Here is a 5,653-nt window from a genome sequence, read left to right on the forward strand (position 1 = left end):
AATGCTATAATAAGAAATTTTATGAAAGTAGGTTGTTATTTCATGCATTTGACCCTTTACCAAATGCTTACTCAGATAAGCGCTTATCAAGTCATATTCCCTTATCGGATGCATATGACAAGGACCAAGAATCTTACCTGGTAAGAGCGAAGTCACGAACCGAGAGTCTTACCCGGTAAGTGATGGTGACAACTCTTACCACGGTTAGCGCTTACCGGGTAAATTATTACATACAATGTTGTTTGATAGACTAAAATCTTACCTGATAAGTAAGCAATAAAGTTGAAATTTATCATTAAGTGCTTACCGGGTAAGTGYTTAGGTAAACGTTCCCATAGTGTTTTTAGTTTATTTTCTCTTTTCATTTTTTGTTTTACATTTTTATTATTAGTTAATTAATTAATAAACATTCCCATAGTGTTTTTAGGTAAACGTTCCCACAATATGAGATAGGGTTGTTTTTGTGAGACATGTGAGACACGATTTTTACACTTGAAATTTCACAACAAAACACTATGAAGGTAACATTCACAATGTTTTTGCTGTGAAGATTCAGTTTTTTTTATCTTCACAACATTTTGTTGTGAAGTTTCACGAAAACAGCTTTGTCTCACATGAACCCAACCCGTGTATATAATAACTTTATAATTAATTTTAAATTTTTATATTACCATAAGTATTTATATGACATACCACTCTCAGACAATCTTGCATCTGCTTCTTCTTAACGCCTTAAAAAATGTAAAAATTTCTATATTCACATCGACAAAATCCATACCAAAAACTAATTTTAGTACAAAATTGGAAAAACCCGAATGAATTTTTGAATCGTAAATCAATTATTAATTTATTTACCGACAAATTAAATCAAAATTCTTCATCACCTTTGTTTTTTCTCTTCCGAACTTCAAACAGTAACATTGATACTTACATTACATGTTTCTCACCATCGTGGTTTTGGTGCACTTTTTGTTGAGTCGCCGTGGTTTAGGCGGGTATATCTCGTATTTGATGAACTTCTCGACTTCAACCAATGATCGAAACATTCGTTCAGATGATTTATGATGGTAAAACTGCATCGAACCAGTTTCAATCAGCTAAATATATAGCAAACATTTGCATATGTCACGATTATATTTATAGGTACATAACAGTATGCAATTCTATGTTGAATAAAAAATGTAAAGTTTTACTGGATTTATAATGAGAATCTTTTAGCAGATAAAAAGTTATCTGAAATGCTTCTTAATACGACATAATTAAGAAAACTGTAAATTAAGATAAAGATTCAACGGTAATAAATCATCTATAATTTTTTAAAAATTCCCAAATAATATTGTATTCAATTCTGAGTAATTATTGAAGTAATTAACTATTTTTTTTCCAAATCATATGAGTTATCGAAAAATCACAACGTTTTTAGTTTGAGGATTGAACCTTGTCATGGGTTTTGTCGGGCCGTTTTCTGGTCTCGACTCTCCATCCATCTAGTCGATTATGCACGGATAAATGACAGCTTTGAGTCTCGACATTTGGGAGCCTTTTACCAATTAATCTTGACWACTGTTGACAAAGAAACCCATAAATTTAACCACACAATTTACATTTCATTCGTTTTAAAAGAACTTGACTTCTTATTTGAGATATAACTTAATAAAAATATTTGATCATTTATCAAATACCTAAAATACCCTTTCATGCGAATAAAATAAACAAAAACTTAGATACCATCTTTAAAGTTATAACCATCCATTAACGATTAATACTGATTGATAAAAATACAAAGAAAACGAAAATATTATATACATAAGTGTGTGTGTGCATATATATATATATATATAGAGAGAGAGAGAGAGAGAGAGAGAGGAGCGATCAAATGAGAACCACCCAATTTATACAAACCGTGCAAACCACCTTCATCCATCGATTTCATTGTTTAATCTTATGGAAAAAATTCATGAAATTGTTTCATATAATACCTTTTTTGATGAAGTTGTTTCATATATGGTTATGAAATTGTTTCATATAATAGTTAATGAAATTTTAATGAAACTGTTTAATGTATTTCTCTAAAATTAAAAATAATGAAGATGATAATATTCATAATTAACACTCTACACAATAAAAATGATTAATCAACCTTTTATAATTACAAAAAAAAAATGAAAAATTATGATTGGTTGAATGAGCTTTGTACGGTTTGTACAAATAACGTGGTTTGCAAAGTAAACCTCCTATATATATATATATGCATGTATGTATGTATGTATGTATGTATGTATGTATGTATGTATGTATGTATGTATGTATGTATGTATGTATGTTGGAAGTAGAAGATTAAGAAATATTACCTTATCCCTGATGAGGATATAATTGAGACAACGAGTTGGAAGTTCAAAGTGTCCATCAACATAATGAACAGTCCATGATGTTCTTAGGCCTCTTTTATGCATTCCTTGTGGTTCATCATGAATTGGATGTTGTACCAATCTCAATATCCCCTATTATATATTCATCATCAAATACCAATACAATCTTCAACACTTTTTAACAAACGTAAACATAATTATGTACGTAGTTTATAAATAACTGAAGTTTTCGATCCAATATCTCTTTTCAAAGAATGATCAGCAATTCAGTCCCTATAGTTCTTGTATCTTTCTTGATGAAAATAGTTCTCGCTTTTACGTCATATTTTTTCATGTAATTTTAACAACATTTTCTATGGTCCGAATGTCGAAAATAAAAGGGTTTTAATTAATACTCAAAAATCAAATAAATATAAAATGAATGTAAAGGATGCTTACTCTCTCAAGAACCAAGATACTCTTTGAAGTCTCCTGCCTTTTGAATGATAATGGGACACTTGCAAGTGCTTCCTTGTTTACCATATAATCAAATCAATCAATCATAACAACATTCTTACATGTATATTATGTGTATGTATATGTATACATACATACATACATACATACATACATACATACATACATACATATAGTTCCATTTCTTTGCAAACCCAGTTCTCGTACAAACTTAAAAAACCAATTTTCATGAGTTGTTTCATAAACAACACAGAGGAAACAACATTGTATAAACACTGCATTTTCACATGTGTTGTTTTATATGTGAAACAACCAAGAACTAAAATTTTGTAAGTTTATACGATTTTATTGAATATGTAGATAATTATGCGTCTAGATATCTATATATAATTAGTTATTGAGATATAAGTAACATACCTCAAACATGTTGAGACTAGCTTTTAGTCCATGTGAACAAATGGTAGAAATTATAGGAATCGTATTTTCATTGAATTTATCCGCGTTCTCATTTGATATTGATGGAGGCTAAAACATAAAATTAACTTAGTTATATACATATAACATATTATACATACAAGATTGGATTTCGATGAGAAGAAAAGTTAAGGTGAGAAGCGTAAGAAGGGATCTCTACCCTTAGATGCACATTAGGATGAGATGCAACGCATCAATCCCTGTATCAAGCGTGATTCAGTGGTGGGTTTGAGCTTAAAGATGACCAAGGGTCCAGTTCCCTTCTTACTACGCTTTTCACCTTAACTCTCTTTCTCACACGATCTTTCGTCTACACACACACACACACACACACACACACACACACACACACACATATATATATATATATATATATATATATGCATATGCATATGCAAACGCATATATATCCAATGCTGATACAACATATGTTGAAAATACTAAAAGTTGCATGGTATACCGATTCATTCAAATCAAGAACACACGATCGTTTCTTCCATCGCGTAGAGCTTAATAAACTTTCGTTTAGAGGATGAGATGTCATTCTTGGGGATGAATTTTATATACAAGGTGCAAACAAACGTACAATTTTGTAACTCAGAACTAACAACTAGCTATTTATAATACTCAGTATTTCAGTTGCACACATTAAAAAAAAATGCTATAACCCCAAAAAAGATAATGTATTAACCATCTTGGCTTATATGTTTTGATTTTATTTTTCAAAATTTCCTTATAAATTTGACAATAAAAAGCATATTTTGATTTTGTTTTATTATGGTGATATATTATTAATGATTTGTCATAAAAGAATATAAAATAGTATATTATACCATATTTACGTTCTTAGATATATATTTTCTGATCTGATATGTATCATAAAAAATTTGTCTTTTCTTCTGATCTGATGTATCATAAGAGATTTATCTTTTCTTGGTTATTAAGTGTGTCGTATTGGTTGTGTATGTATACACATGCACCTTTTTCTGTTAAGAAAACGATCTATGAAGCTATGTATGGACCTTACACCTCAACTTAATATTAGGGTGTTCGTGGTCCGATTTAGGCGGTTTAACCCCTCAAACCATAAACCAAATTGCAATGGCGGTTTAGAAAATTTTCCAAACTGGTCAAATCATACCACAAAAAAGGTGATCTGGTCTGATCGGTTTAAGCTGTTTGGTCTTTTATGGGGTTTTAACTCAAAAAAAAAACATAACATCTATATTTAAAATGAAATTTCTACCAGTATAACATTATTAAAAATAGGATACCCTACATCTATCTCTATAACTAAAAAAATATTGAGCAAGTCAAAAAAAGGTAAAACAAATCCATTAACAATAGTTGGAATTTTAAACAAATATTGAGCAAGTCGAATGACGATTTGAAATTTTGGATTTGATTTTTGAAGGAAATATGATTTTTTTCAATTTTGATGACACGGTCAATTGAGAAATGAAAACTAAAAACATAACATTTTGGACGGACTTTTTTTAAGTGTGCTATATAGTCGAATCTATAACATAGAAATTAAATATAATTAAATATGTGTTTTTTTGACGGTCGGTTCGGTTCAGACAACTCAAAGAAACATTTAAACCACAGACCAGACTACTTAACCCGTCAAAAACAGTTCGATTTAACTTGGTTTGACCAATTTGGATGGTCCAACGATTTTCTTAATAAGGAAAAAAAAAACGAATTTAAATCAAATGCGATAAACTTGATGGTTTTATATGTTGGTATTGTCGTTTTCATATTTATTTGCAAAATATGATGATTATCTTCTCCAACTCTACACTAAGACACTAAAAAAATGGAGGTAAGAAATGTTTATATTGATCGGTCTTGGTTTGACATGGTTTACGCGTTATTGGTTCCTGATTCTCCTAGGATTGTAGTTCAATAGGTAAGAGCACTGCCCTATCAAGGCTGATGTTGCAGGTTCGAGCTCCGTCAGTCCCGACGACTCTATATTTAGACGTCAATAAAGTAGGCCTCTATAATCAAAACTGATATTTTATTTGTAATCATATATAGATTAATAGTATAATAATAAATACATATATCATATTATTATTATTATTATTATTATTATTACATTAAAAATGCTATTACTATTTTTTTCAGTATGTGGTGGAAGTTGGTAAGTTAATATGCATTGGAAGCATAAGTTTTCCATCTCTATGGTTGATATCATTTGATGCGTCATTCACATGTGCATCTTTCGTGGATAATCCAATGCATAAACGTACTGGCCAGCATCTCGATGGTCGATTTGGTCATCGACAGTGGTGGTTCAATGTTATAACTAAACAGAGAAAGCAGAAAAGTACCCCGAGATATAGGGA

The sequence above is a fragment of the Cynara cardunculus genome, assembly GCF_001531365.2.
Source record: "Cynara cardunculus var. scolymus isolate 2C chromosome LG 2, CcrdV1, whole genome shotgun sequence".
NCBI classification, from domain to species: domain Eukaryota; kingdom Viridiplantae; phylum Streptophyta; class Magnoliopsida; order Asterales; family Asteraceae; genus Cynara; species Cynara cardunculus.